This window comes from Bufo bufo, chromosome 4 (assembly GCF_905171765.1).
Source record: "Bufo bufo chromosome 4, aBufBuf1.1, whole genome shotgun sequence".
NCBI classification, from domain to species: domain Eukaryota; kingdom Metazoa; phylum Chordata; class Amphibia; order Anura; family Bufonidae; genus Bufo; species Bufo bufo.
In genome coordinates this window covers 256,351,517-256,367,442 of record NC_053392.1, presented here as the reverse complement: position 1 = coordinate 256,367,442, position 15,926 = coordinate 256,351,517, and the positions used below count along the sequence as shown (strand labels likewise).

The window sequence follows — 15,926 nt, the reverse complement described above, 5'->3', positions numbered from 1 at the left end:
TCTGAATATATTTGCAGCGAATTTCATTTAAAAAACTGCTATTTCCTGGCTGCAGAGAGCCTTTATAGTGGTGTAGAACAGTATTCCCCAACTCCAGTCCTCAGGGCCCAATTGCCGGTCATGATTTGAGATTATCCCATGAATGAATACCTCTGGTAAGTCCTGATGCACGGGCACTAATTATATCACCTGCTGAATACTAAGGAAACCCTCAAAACATGGCCGGCAGGTGGGCCCTGAGGACTGGAGTTGGGGAACACTGGTGTAGAACACTGTACATTGCAGTAACACACATAGGGAGCCTGCTTTGGTAGTGAAATAATCCTATGAGTACGTATGACATGCAGATGACAGGCGTCGCTCTTAGAATCACTGCACACTTCACTTATTTGGGCAGTCACGGGGCCGAAATTGACCACATAACCTAAGTATGAACTTAGCTTTACAGGTTGATGCTAGTGCCAAGAAGAAGCTCACTCCTTTTACACTGTTGTCAGCTGATTCCACATAGATGTCTACAAAACCTATTCTATTAAACGCTTATACAAGTAGAGCCCCCCCGACAGAGTGGAGAGGGTGTCAGCAGTAAGTTTGTGTTGACGTCACTGATTATTTTGCCCTTCCTCTGATCCGTCAGAACAATAACCCACAAAAACCGGATCTTTTCTGTGGAGCATCCGCCTTCATTCGGTCAGCATTTGGTCAGTAATCTACCAGTATTGCTAATGCCAAAAAAAACAGGAGTGGATCCAAAACAGAGATGACACGTGAACGCAATATTTGCATGTCTTCTGTGCTTTGTACCCACTCCTGCTTTTGGCTACCAAATCATAAGCCAATTCTGAGTGGACCATACAGGCCTTACAGCTGCTACACAGAGAGGATCTGTTGTGCGTCTCATTTTTCCTTTCTTCTGACAGATCAGAAGAAGGGTCAAATAAATGATGATGTCAGCCAAGCCAAAAAGGCTAAATAGTGGCCCAGTCATGAAGTGGGGAGGGAACAGGGGAACAGCATGAGAAGTCCACAGAGTGGCCCTATGACATAGTGGTGAGGTGGAAGCAGGATGAGGAGACCACAGAGTGGCCCAATGACAATGGCTCAATGACAAAGCCTGGAGGTGGTGGCAGCATCAGGAGGCCACAGAGTGGCACAATGACAGACTGTGTAGGTGGCGACAACATCAGGGGGCCAAAGAATGGCAAAATGACAGAGTGTGGAGGTGGCAGCAGCATGAGGAGGCCACAGAGTTGCAAGGTGACATAGTGTGGAGGTGGCGGCAGCATCAGGAGACCACAGAGTGGCAAGGTGACACAGTGTGGAGGTGGCAACAGCATAAGGAGGCCACAGAGTGGCAAGGTGACATATTGTGGAGGTAGTAGCAGCATCAGGAGACCACATAGTGGCAAGGTGACAGTGGAGAGGTGGCAGCAGCATCAGGAGGCCACAGAGTGGCAGGGTGACATAGTGTGGAGGTGGCAGCAGCATCAGGAGGCCACATAGTGGCAGGGTGAGATAATGTGGAGGGGGCAGAAGCATCAGAAGGCCACAGAGTGGCAAGGTGACATAGTGTGGAGGTAGGTGGTAATACCAGTACCAGCGGAAGATGGAGGGTGAAAGAAGGCATCAGATGTGTGGCATCAGGTGGGTGGCAGCATCAGAATAGTAGCTGAGGCAGGTAGCCAGAATAAACCGGTCTCTTTTGTCAAAGTGTTGGTTCGGTAGCAAGGATGATCTAGTCTGATGCATCAGGCATTAGTGGGAGGAAATCCTGGCTGATCTACGCCTGATTCATCATGACAAAGGTCAGTCTCTCCACATTTAGGGTGGACAGGCGAGTTCTCCTTGGGGTAACTATGGCCCCTGCCACACTAAACACCGGCTTTGATGCCACACTACTGGCTGGGCAGGACAGCTTTTCCAGGGCAAACTCGGCTAGTTGCAGCCACAAATCAAGTTTGGCTGTCTAGTAGTCCAGCGGATCTTCAATGATGGCTGGCAGGGTCCACTCCAAGTATGCCACCACCTGCTAGTTCAGGTTCTGCTCGATTTTCAGTTGTCGCGGAGAAAGCCAGGATTCGATTTCTTGCTGAAGGACACAGAGCAGTTTCTCCCCTGTGTGACTCCATTTGCCCAGGCAAACAAGGTGCAGAACAGCGTGAGATTGATTAGAGGGGTCGCACATGGCTTGCATACACTACATGCCTCCAACATAATTCTTGTATCTCTACATGAAAATAATGTATTTGCTGTAAATCATGAGAGGGGCATAGTTGGAGACATTGACTTCACAAGAGATACAGAGCAGCGGAGTTCAGCCACCTTTATTTGCTTCACGCTGTTTACTGCTCCTGAATTAAAATTGGGGCAACCAGCTTCAGCTTCCTCTGATGTGTATGCCTACGGAGTCCTTTTGTTATGGCTTTGCACAGGGAGCAAGAATGTTACGCACAATTCTGATGGAACTCCTGATCTTAAGAAACTGGACTTGGACTTCAAAGCAGAGGCTCTCCTGTCATGTCTTGTGTGCTGTGGAGATCGAATGCAGACAGAGCAGATAAAAACACATGAATATTTTCAACTTACTGCTTGATTTAATTTTAAATAGATGGTAAAGGCAAAGTCTGCTGGTGTGTTGTCATCAACGCCTTCATTATGTTTACTGCAGGACCCACGACGATGTAATTCGGTCCATACAGCAAAAGGAGGTCTACAATCAGCCATCAATTTTGAAATAAAAAATTTCACCAATGAAAGGATAATGGAATTTGGTTCATACAGAACAAAGTCTACAATCAGCCATCAATTTTCCCAAAAAAGCCGGTTTCACATAATTTTTTTTTACCACTACGTAATTCGGTCCATACCGCAAAAAGGGCTTTACCACATATAACTGCACCACTGAACGGAAAAAAGTCCCTCATTTTTTTCCACTTTTACACTACATAAGTTACCGTATTTTTCGCCCTATAAGACGCACCGGCCCATAAGACGCACCTAGGTTTTTGAGGAGGAAAATAAGAAAAAATATATTTTGAACCAAAAGGTGTGCTTTTGGTGGGTTCTGAACTAATTGCGGTTTGTGGATGGCACTGTTATGGGGGATCTGTGGATGGCGCACTGTTATGGGGGATCTGTGGATGGCGCACTGTTATGGGGGATCTGTGGGTGACGCACTGTTATGGGGGATCTGTGGGTGACACTTATGGGGGATCTGTGGGTGACACTTATGGGGGATCTGTGGGTGGCTCTTGTTGGGGTCTCTGGATGGCACTGTTATGAGGATCTGTGTATGACAGTTATGGGGGGGATCTGTGGATGACCCATATATAGCATCTTATGCTATGTGTCATCCACAGATCCCCTCCATAAGTGTCCCTGTAGTGAATGACCCTCAAAACACGCTGGGGGCCGGCATCTGCATTTATAATGACAGCGGGGCCCGCGCAGTGACTGTATTCTACTACACGGGCCCCGCTCACTGTATAATCCTATGTCTAATAGTTAATTGTAATTGTATGTAATCACATAAGGAGCGCTGTGTATTACCGGTACTTACAACTACAAGCGCTCGCCTGCTCGGTAGGTAGCAGAGAGGAGGGAGGAGGCAGGCCGGGAGGACGGATGCTGGCAGTGTGAGTCATACGTCATGCGCCCACGCCGCCTGCTTCATTCATAAAGTGAATCCCGGCCTGCCTCCTCCCTCCTCTCTGCTACCTACCTAGCGGCGAGCGCTTGTAGTTGTAAGTACCGGTAATACACAGCGCTCCTTATGTGATTACATACAATTACAATTAACTATTAGACATAGGATTATACAGTGAGCGGGGCCCGTGTAGTAGAATACAGTCACTGCACGGGCCCGCTGTCATTATAAAAGCAGATGCCGGCCCCCAGTCCCGCCTCCCTCACAGCTGATACACCCGCCGCACGGCATCGCGGCGGGTGTATCATTGAAAGCTCAGCAAAATCAGCAGCATTCGCCGTATAAGACGCACTGCTATTTTCCCCCCACTTTTGGGGCGGAAAAAGTGCGTCTTATACGGCGAAAAATACGGTACATAGTTACATAGTTAATACGGTTGAAAAAAGACAAACGTCCATCAAGTTCGACCAAGGGATAGGTGGGGACACGAATCCCAGAAGGAAGTGAGACTCAGATTTCTACACGTTTTCATAAGCATTTATGTTTTTTATTTTTAAGAATCCGTCTAAATCCTTTTTGAAACTGTCCACTGTTCCAGCTGTGACCACGTCCTGTGGAAGTCTATTCCACAGATTCACAGTTCTTACAGTAAAGAAGCTTTGACGCTTTTTCTTCTTCAGTCGGAGGCAGTGCACATTTTACATGGAACAGCTTTTTGCCGTATTTTTTGTATGGCCCATTTATATACTTGTACAGGTTAATCATGTCCCCCCTTAGACGTCTCTTCTCAAGACTAAATAAATTCAATTCTTTTAATCTTTCTTCATAACTAAGACCCTCCATGCCCCTTATCATTTTAGTCTCTCTCCTCTGTACTTTTTCCAGCTGCAGTGCATCCTTATTATGTACTGGTGCCCAGAACTGGACTGCATTTCCAGATGAGGCTGCACCAGCGCTTTGTAAAGTGGTAGTATTACATCCCTGCCCCGCGAGTCCATGCCTCGTTTAATGCATGACAATATCCCGGTGGCCTTAGAAGCAGCTGATTGACATTGTATACTATAATTTAATCTACCATCCACAAGAACACCCAAATCCTTCTCTATAAGTGACTCTCCCAGTGCTACATCACCTAAGACATATGTAGCACAGAGATTATTACTACCAAGATGCATAACTTTACATTTGTCCACATTGAACCTCATTTGCCAAGTTGATGTCCAATCACTCAGAATGTTCAAGTCAGCTTGTAGTTTGTGGACATCTTCCATAGACCGTGCAGTTCTACACAGTTTAGTGTCATCTGCAAAAATAGATATGGTGCTATTAATCCCATCCTAAATATCATTAATAAATAAATTAAATAATAAAGGGCCCAGCACTGAACCTTGGGGTACACCAGTTATAACCTAGGACCATTCTGAATAGGAATCATTGACCACAACTCTCTGGACACAGTCCTTCAGACAGTTTTCAAGCAAATTACAAACTATACTTTCCAAGCCAATAGACCTTACTTTACTTATTAAGCATCTATGAGGGACAGTATCAAAAGCTTTTGCAAAATCCAGAAACACTACATCCTCAGCCGCCCCTCTGTCCAGGCTACTACGCACCTCCTCATAAAAACAAAACAGGTTAGTCTGACAACTTCTGTCCTTGGTAAACCCATGCTGGTTATCACTTATAATATTATTTATAGTCACATACTCCTGTATATAGTCCCTTAAGATTCCTTCAAACATTTTTCCCACAACAGAAGTTAAACTAACTGGTCTATAATTACCTGTGGAGGACCTTGATCCTTTTTTGAATATAGGCACCACGTTTGCCTTGCGCCAATCACTTGGCACTGTACCAGTCCCTAGAGAATCCTTAAAAATTATAAGCAGGGGCACAGCAATGACTGAACAGAGCTCTTTAAGCACTCTTGGGTGTAATCCATCTGGACCCGGACTTTTGTTCACATTTACCCTATTTAACTTCTATTGGACCATATCTACAGTTAGCCAATTGAGTATATCACTGGATGTACTAACAACCCCGGCACCACAGATATCAGCTCCTTTCTCTTCTTTTGTATATACAGAGCTAAAAAAACTATTTAGGAACTCTGCCTTTTCCTTATCTTCAGTGACTACCCCCCCCCCCCCTTTACCATTATTTAGGGGACCTACCTGCTCAGACCTAGGTTTTTTAGCATTTATATATTTAAAAAACGCTTTGGATTTTGTTTTGCTTTCTTTTGCTACCTGCTGTTCGTTTTGTATCTTTGCTAATTTTATCTCCTTTTTGCAGATTTTATTAAGCCCTTTGTAATCTTCGAACGCTACAGCTGACCCCTCAGATTTGTATTTTTTAAATGCCCTCTTTTTGTCTTTTATTGTTTTATTGCTCTTTTTACAGTAGCTATAAGCCATGGGGGGTTTAATTTTACCTAAAGGGATACATTTTTTAGTGCAATTACTCAATGTGGATTTGAAGCTCTCCCATTTATCCTCTGTATTATTATGTGACAGTAGCTGCTCCCAGTCTATGCCCTGAAATTCTGCCCTCAACCCAGGGAAATTAGCCTTTTTGAAATTCAGTGTCTTTGCTCTGCCTGACAGAGTTTGCTTCTTATAGTTTAGGGGGAATATAATTATATTGTGGTCACTATTACCTAGTGTTTCTCGAACAGTAACATTACCAACAAGCTCTGCATCATTAGAAATTACCAGATCCAACAGAGCATTGCTCCTAGTGGGAGCTTCTACAAACTGGCCCATAAAGTGGTCCTGCAGCAAGTTGAGGAATTTTCTCCCCTTTGCAGTTGAGGCAGAACCATGACCCCAGTCAATGTCTGGGAAGTTAAAATCTCCCATTATGACTACTGTACCAGCCTGTGCCACCCGCTCTATTTGGTTATACAGTTGCATTTCTATCTCTTCTGTGATGTTAAGGTGTCTATATATTACACCAAGTATTATTTTTTCAGTGTTTATATCCCTTTGAACTTCCACCCATAAGGTTTCCACATCCTCACCATCCTCACGCACAATTGCCTCTTTCACACTTGTCTTCAGATCACTCCTCACATACAGGCACATGCCACTACCTTTTCTATTGACCCGTTCTTTCCTAAATAGTGTTAAACCCTCAATATTAACAGCCCAGTCATGCGAAGAGTCCAACCATGTCTCAGCCACACCAACTACATCTATGTGTTCTTCTAGTACCATAGCATCCAGCTCCCCCATTATTCTACTACACAAAAGGCTTTAGAACAGATAACTGCACCGCTGAGCGGCAAATATATATATATTTTTTCCGCTAATACACGCCACAAAAGGCTTTACAACAGATAACTGCGCCGCTGAGCAGCAAATATTTTTTTTTCCCGCTAATACACGCCACAAAAGGCTCTACAACAGATAACTGTACCGCTGAGCAGCAAATATATTTTTTCTTTTTCCACTAATATACACCACAAAAGGCTTTACAACAGATAACTGCAGCGCTGAGCGGCAAATATATTTTTTTCTTTTTCCGCTAGTACACGACAAAAAGGGCTTTAGAACATATAACTGCACTGCTAAACAGCAAATATATTTTACTTTTGCCACTAATACATAACAAAATGGGCTGTAATTTTCGCACTTCACCACACAACGGTAATAAGCCCTTTTTTCCCAATAATAAAAGCCAAAATATGCTTTAGATTGGCAATTTGGATCCCCAGTCAGTGCAGCATAATCTTTCCCTGCACTTGTAAATCGTTTTTTTCAACACAATGAAGTTTTTTTCTAACACTGTCCCTAGCGCTTGCAGACGTCTCTCCCTGCGCTAAGTACACTGGTAAATGGCAGAATCTAAGATGACTGAGGCTATTTATAGGTCTGTGACATCACAGGGCTGGCTGGCTGGCTGGCTGGCTGGCTGGCTGGCTGGCTGCTGATTGGCTGAATGCATGGCATTATGGGTGATCCCGCCTTCCCAGAGTTCCTTTCTCCATGTCCTCACATGTGCAGCAGCCATTTTAGGAGGAAATTCAGCTTCTGTGCGAATCTAATTTTTGCTGAAATTCGGATCGAATTCCACTTCGTCAACTTCGATTCGCTCATCTCTATTTATATAGACTGTGGAAATATTTATGGAATAGGTGAGCACTATGGAATAATAAGCTATACACAAGGAAATATAATTTAATTCATATGACATGAAAACCTACATGAGTGTCATATTACATGTCCTCAAGGCAAAAATTATGCAGTTGTTATTTTACAAATTAATGTAACCCAAACAGATATCACAAGTGCAGTCCATAAAGGGAAAAGTATCCTGTTAATTCCAGTAGACAGAGATTCTAAATAATAATTATAGATGAGCCGAGTAAAGCAGGAAATGTTCCAGCCTCCACAAATTTGATTTGAAGCAACTAAATTAACTGGAGAAAACCAAGCTTAATGCAGGTCCCTGTACACTCCTAGGAGTACAAATAAAAAGTTCAGACAGTACAGTACATTGTGGAATAAAGAGAGGGCTAAATCAGGCAACAGAACTTTGCATTTTATATGCTGGTCTTAATCTGTGGCCTGCTGGCGTCAGATATGCCACAGTTATTAAGAAGTGCATGCCTTTTAATATTTGTGGTGCATCTTGGGCGGTATGTGCCCAAGAACTGGAGTTTTCTGGTTAAATTCACATTTATCATGTATAAATTATAATAAATGTGTTGGGCCACCTAGTCCCCGTCACACACTGCCCACTTTTTTGAAAAGTGGAGAACATGGTGTAAACCATATCAAAGATAAAAGTCTTCAATCCTTTATTGATACATATACACACATGGATAGAACTTCAATAAAATCAGCAATCTGATCAGGAGAACGGGGGCCCTGTACCCTCTGCAGCCCCCTGAAATGAACGGAGCAGCTGGTTGGACATTCATGCAGCTGTTCCACCCATTCCCTGTGATACAACGTTGGATCTCGGCATTCTGGAGATAGCTGAGTGCTGTATTTGACTATCTCCAGAAATCCCATCGAAATGAATGGAGCGGCTACGCTGTGGATAGGAGATGACTTCTAACAACCAGAATACTCCTTGAACTCTCATTGCGACAGATCAACACCCACCCATGAAGTCTGCCTTTACAAATATTTGTTAAAGAATCAGTCTTTCTGAAGAGCTCACTGAATTCTAGTGTAGTACTGTAATAGGATTTCACCGCTGCAAGAACTCAGTTTGTGAAATATCTTCCGTTCTAGATATTCTATAATCAACTGCAAGTGGTATTATTGTGAAGTGGATGCATTTATGACCCACAGCAACTCAGAAATGAAGTGGCATACCACATAAAGTTACAAAGCTGTGTTGCACATAATCCATAAAAGTCACCAAAACTCTGCTGACTCAATAACTTCATAATGCCAAACCTCCTCTGGCATTGACATCAGCACAAAAAATGAGCCGGGAGCTTCATGGCATGGCATGGCACAATGGCAAGCGCTGGATGGAGTGGTCTAAAGCATGTCACCAGTGGACTTTGGAGCAGTGGAAACAAGTATTGTAGAATGACAAAATCACACTTCTCTATCTGGCAGTCTGATGGGTGAGTCTGGGTTGAGAGTGCTTATATGCCTTACTGCATGGTGCAAACTGTAGAGGTTGGTGGAGGGATAATGCTATGGAGTTGTATTCAAGAGTTGGCCTTGGCTCCTTAGTTCCAATGAAGGGAATGGCTATCTTTCAGCAGGAGCTTTTCTGTTCCAGCCTGACTGTGCACCAGTGCACAACACAAGGTCAATAAAAGGAATGGTAGGGCAAGTATGGTGTGAAACAACTTGTTAGGCATGCACAGATCCCTGACCTCAATTCCATCGAACACCTCCGGGATGAACTAAAACAAAAATTGCAAGCAAGGCCCCCTCATTCAACATCAGTGTCCAACCTCAAAAATGCTCTTATTGATGGCTCAGCAGAAATTCCTACAGACATACTCTAAAGTCTTGTAGAAAACCTTCCCAAGAGAGTGGAAGCTGTTTTAGCTGCATAGAGGGGACCAAATTCAGATGAATGCTATGGACTTAGAATTGGATGTCATAAAGCTGTCATAAAAGCTCCTGTAAGTGTGATGTGTAGATGCATCAATACTTTTGTCCATATAGTGTATTTTTATGGGTGTTTCTAAAGTCACCTTTAAAGGTATGTTCACTTTTAATAAACACCACAATCTACAGTTCTGATTTTATTTGATCAAAAGAGTGGGAGATTTCAGCTCTGAATCAGTAAATGACCTATTGTTTAGGGGCATAGTTGGGGAGGGGTACTGTGGCACTTGCCTTATTCAGAAGCAAACAATAATGTGTATGGGGTGCACATGATGTGGGTCTCTGGAAGTTCTGCCTTCCACCGCTCGTTTCTGTCTGCATGGAATGTTACAATACCCAGAGCTTCTTACTGACTGTTGCAACTTGATCCAGGAAGCAGCTCTATCCAGACAAAATAGGGAGGGAGAGAGAGTGCAAAGAGGCAGGAAGTACAGCTGCTATATGCTTATAATGTGGATGTACAGTATGTGTGTAGTATGTGCAATGTGTATGTTATATGTATGTATATGTGTAGTATTTAAATATATTTTTGTGTAATGTGAGTGTATATATGTGTAATGTCTATGTTTTTTGTCTGGCTGACAGCTGGCATTTGCTCCAGATCTCAGCCTAAGGGCTCATGCACACGACCGTATGCCCTCCGAGACATACGGTCCGTGAGCGGGCTATATGTCCCGGAGCGGCATACATCGTGCACACAGCATCATAGGTTACTATGATACCTTGCGCATCGGGTCGCCCGTGGGACTATTGTCCTGCACTTATATGATCATATGAGTGCAGGACAATAGCCCACCGGGTGGCCCGATGCGCACAGTATCATAGTAACCTATGATGCTGTGTGCTCCCGTGCACATGATGTATGCCGCTCCGGGACATATGGCCCGATCACAGACCATATGTCTCGGAGGGCATACGGTCGTGTGCATGAACCCTAATAGAGAGTAGAAAACTTTTAGATTGATACCTACTGGGCCCCTTCCATATATCATATGTCTGCCCCTTTCACTAGAATATGTCATCACTCTCTGATCACTGGTAGTCTGAATGCCAGGACTGACTGACCATAGTGCTAATTTTGTATACCTTTTACAGTTTTCCTCCACACCAACACGGTTATGCAAGGAGCTACAGCACATAAAACCTATCAAAGGTTTTATTCGGTGGAGGTCTGAGTGCTGAGACACCCACTGATCACTAAAAATGAGGAGAGAGAAGCGTTCACATAATGTGTTCTTGTCACGGCTGAGGATGGGGGAAATCCTCAGTCGTGTGTAGCCAGGTGGTGGTATGGCTGCTTGACCCAGGAGAACAGGATAGGGAGCAGGTCACCTCCTAACAGCGTCCCTACCCTGACCCTAACTCCTAACTGCATGGGCCGACCTTAAAGGTAGGAGGACCCATGCGCAGGAACCTCGGATCCCTAACTCACCCTCCGTCCAGTCCCTGCGCTAGGAGTCAGGGTAAGACGACCTACTCCTCCTAGGCACGGAGGAGCAGGAGTCTCAACGGCCAAGCTGTTGGGAAAAAGGGGAAACACAAACAGACTAATGGAAATGGCAGGTGAACTCAGTAGCTCAACCTGCCACAGCCTTGCTGACTGGATCCCTGACAGAGAAACCAGAACCATTAGCTGCACAAACCAACAAAGGAAAATCCCAACAGACCATCACCCAGACATGACACATACAGGTAAGCATAAACTTAATAAGACATAAAACCTGAACTAAAACCTATGACCACAGTGGTGGCTCTCACAGAGGAATGGAAAGCACAGGAGACTGCTTCAGCTAGCAAGACTGAAGCAGCCTACTGAGCCCTGCTAGAGAGAGGGTTTATATAGGCCAAAGTGGCCACACCCAAAGGTAAGACACACCCAGTGACATCACACCCAGACTGGGAAGGAAGTTAACCCTTCCAACGCCACAGAAGGGAAACACACATACATAAGGGAAAGTGCACACAATAACATACAACACAGTGCACACAACACACACACCTAACAAAAAGGTTGCTAGGTGTGACCGCATGCCAGGGCAGCAAGCTGCCTAGCAACGCTCAGGCTGCTCTGCTGCTAAACCCCAACACTGGTTGCCCGCGGCAACCACAAGTGAGGCCACAGACAAGCGGCCCTCACCCGTGGTTGAAGACCCATGCAAAACCGCCGGCAACTGCATGCGGTAAGAAGTCACGGACATGGGCCTGGCCGTGACACTCCCACCCCTCAAAGCCCCCCCACCAAAAAAAGGAAACTGGTGAGGGACTCACACAAGGGGATGGGAGAAGGAGACGTCCACTCTCAGGACATGGTTCCCAGGGGGTCACTGTCAGCTGCATCCTCTCCCAGCTCACACTAGCCAGTCCGACGAGGCCTGCAGCCCGCACCAGCGACAAGGGAATGGAACCACAGAGAGTGGACGAGGGGACTCTCCACTAACGTCCCCACTCTAGTCGCTGCCAGCAGACCCTCCTAACCAGCACGCAGCCGGACCACACACGGGGAGCTGCCAGCAAACGACCAGAGATGGGAACATGGAGAGGGATGAGGGATCACCAATACGGACACGGAAGGAAAGGTGGCGGGGAAAAGCCACCAACCGTGCCGTTAACGGTGATCCCTCCGGGACGCTCTCCCTCCGGAGAACGCGCATGCAGGCCACAAGAAGATGGCACTGCATGCTGCACCCTCTTCCGAAGGCGTGCAGACCACACACCAAACACATACCACGTGTAATAAAATCAGGGGGACGCCAAACGAGGCAACGGTGAAGGGATGGCGGGGAAACGCCACTCACCGCGCCCTCAGAGGCGAAACCCCCAGAACGCTCTCCCTCCGAAGAGCGCGCATGTACCCCTTCCGCAGACGGCGGTACATGCTTCACCCTCTTTCGAGGGAACATACTCCCACCCCTCAAAGCCCCTCCCAACAAAAAAGGGGAAGGTTGGTGAGGCTTAGAAAACAATGGGAGGGGGGGAGGGGAAAGACAAACAAAAGGGGACACCAACACGGACACGGTGAGCAAGGAATGGCGGGGAATGCCACTCACCGCGCCGTAAATGGTGAAAGCCCCATAACGCTCTCCCTCCGGAGAACGCGCATGCACCCCATCCGCAGATAGCGGTGCATGCTTTACCCTCTTTCAAAGGGAAACGCCACGCGAGAAGCCGCTGTGGTCATACTGTCACGGCTGAGGATGGGGGAAATCCTCAGCCGTGTGTAGCCAGGTGGTGGTATGGCTGCTTGACCCAGGAGAACAGGATAGGGAGCAGGTCACCTCCTAACAGCGTCCCTACCCTGACCCTAACTCCTAACTGCATGGGCCGACCTTAAAGGTAGGAGGACCCATGCGCAGGAACCTCGGATCCCTAACTCACCCTCCGTCCAGTCCCTGCGCTAGGAGTCAGGGTAAGACGACCTACTCCTCCTAGGCACGGAGGAGCAGGAGTCTCAACGGCCAAGCTGTTGGGAAAAAGGGGAAACACAAACAGACTAATGGAAATGGCAGGTGAACTCAGTAGCTCAACCAACCTGCCACAGCCTTGCTGACTGGATCCCTGACAGAGAAACCAGAACCATTAGCTGCACAAACCAACAAAGGAAAATCCCAACAGACCATCACCCAGACATGACACATACAGGTAAGCATAAACTTAATAAGACATAAAACCTGAACTAAAACCTATGACCACAGTGGTGGCTCTCACAGAGGAATGGAAAGCACAGGAGACTGCTTCAGCTAGCAAGACTGAAGCAGCCTACTGAGCCCTGCTAGAGAGAGGGTTTATATAGGCCAAAGTGGCCACACCCAAAGGTAAGACACACCCAGTGACATCACACCCAGACTGGGAAGGAAGTTAACCCTTCCAACGCCACAGAAGGGAAACACACATACATAAGGGAAAGTGCACACAATAACATACAACACAGTGCACACAACACACACACCTAACAAAAAGGTTGCTAGGTGTGACCGCATGCCAGGGCAGCAAGCTGCCTAGCAACGCTCAGGCTGCTCTGCTGCTAAACCCCAACACTGGTTGCCCGCGGCAACCACAAGTGAGGCCACAGACAAGCGGCCCTCACCCGTGGTTGAAGACCCATGCAAAACCGCCGGCAACTGCATGCGGTAAGAAGTCACGGACATGGGCCTGGCCGTGACAGTTCTCTCTCCTCATTGCATGGGCTCCATGGTTATTTTGCATATCACTGATTCCCAGGAAGCTTTGCTCTTTGGATTGCTGTGTCGAGACTCTTAAATGAGGCTCCACAGTGCTTTCTGTAGCTGGTCTCCCTAAGAGCAGCTATTGTTTTGTTTGAGTAGTCTCCAAGGCATTGCTCCCGGTTAGCCAGAATCCTACTCCACACTGATGAAGGGCAACACCCCAAAACAGCTGTCTGTGGATGGATAACTGGCTTAGGTCTTCCCCTGTCACATCCTTAAGGCTTGTAAAAGAGCTGGATCTTGACATAGGGGCCACCTAATATGGTGGATCTGGTGATCTATATAATGGAGGCACCCCTTTGCTTGGTTTACCTTCTCTGGAGGAATTTCTAGCTTTCATGGTGTTGTAGACCCATAACTGGGGCTCCACTGTTATTTTGCATGTTACTGTTTCCCAAGGAGCTTTGCACTTTGGATTGCTGTGTTGAGACTCCACAGTGTTTTTTGTGGTTAGTCTCCCCAAGATCAGCTATTGTTTTGTTTGAGTCCTCACTGCACGAGACAGGCTCAATAGACCACAGACTTTCTATTGAGTCCATCTCCTGCAATGAGAAGAGTGAGCACGTCTCTCTCCTTGTTTTCACTGATCAGCTGGGGTCTTAGCACTTAGACCTCATATCTTAGCATGATTGCTCTACTCCGTAGATCAGCAACACAAAACTTCATAAAATAAGCAATTTACAGGGGTTTACAATCCGAGCTTTACAGGTAGTGTTGAGCGACTAGAGCGTCGGATCCAAGATCCGAAGTCGATTAGTTCAAAACTTCGTTTTAATGCTGTACAGAGATCTGTCTCCGTACAGCATTTAAATGTATGGGCTCAGGCAAGGTGAAATTTTTTATGACCGAAGTCTCGCGATAACCGGCTGGTACCTCGGTACTGAAGCCAACTTCAGATCCAAGTTTTAAAATGGTTTTCAAGTTTAATAATTGAAGTTTGAAGTTATTCACTGAAGTCCTGCAAGAATTACTGTGATAACGAATATCCCTTGCTGGAGCCCATACATTTGAATGCTGTACAGAGAATAATCTCCGTACAGCATTCAAATGACTTTTTGAATGAATCGACTTTGGATCTTGGATCCGAAGCTTGAGTCGCTCAACACTATTTACAGGCACAAAGTCACCAATAATGCATATGGCACTCTCCTGAACAACGCTGTATGCATAATGCACGTTACTGCAGGGACGGGATCAATCCTTTGGAACACATCAAATAAGGAGTGAAGTAACATTTCAGCTCGAGAAAGGAACATTGTCAGAGTCGAAACGCTGTGTGCTTGTGGTGAATAAAGTCAGCTTATATTACATTCTGGAACTCCTGCTTCCTTTACTTTATTTGAGCTTTATGGGGGTTCACAATCTGAACTTTACATGGGTTATGCATTTATACAGGTGTTCAGAATTCGAACTTTACAATTGTAAAGAAGAGGTAAAACATCTATGAGATGAAACATAAAAGTCTCCACAATGTTCTTATGTATTTTTTGCATTTATTTTACTTGCTTAATATTCCTATTGGCAAAAGGAAAAGAGCATGCTGCCTTTTTTATTATATGAAATTCTGTAATTCTCCTCCGGTTTGTATGCAAGCAAACTGTGCTACTGGTATAACGTTACTGCCACATAAAAAGGTAATTTTTTCTATTCATTGTCTCATCTGGAGTTAATGCATTTTCCCTGAATAGCTTGTATTGCCAGAGAGTACATAGAAAAACAACGTGACTTACTTCTACTTTTCTTAACGATGATGTATTTTTGGTCTAAATGTCAATTACTAAAGCTGACTCATGCGTATGGAAGAATTCACTATAATCTAAGAAAAGCTAACACAGCAGAAAAAAACGATGATACCGCTGATCTTGTTGTCCTAACAAGATTTCAATAGACATCACACAGGGGGTGAGAAAATTGAAACTTAAAGCAATCCTCCAGATCAAGATGAAAGATATACTTTTTTTTACA

The 15,926-nt window shown here is 45.4% G+C and overlaps 1 protein-coding gene across 1 annotated transcript in view; it reads right to left on the bottom strand.

Annotated features, from left to right (window-relative positions):
• The window catches only part of DLGAP2 (DLG associated protein 2), a 166,082-nt gene that overhangs the window by 146,997 nt on the left and 3,159 nt on the right, over positions 1-15,926 (bottom strand). The gene's annotated exons all lie outside the window — the stretch shown is intronic.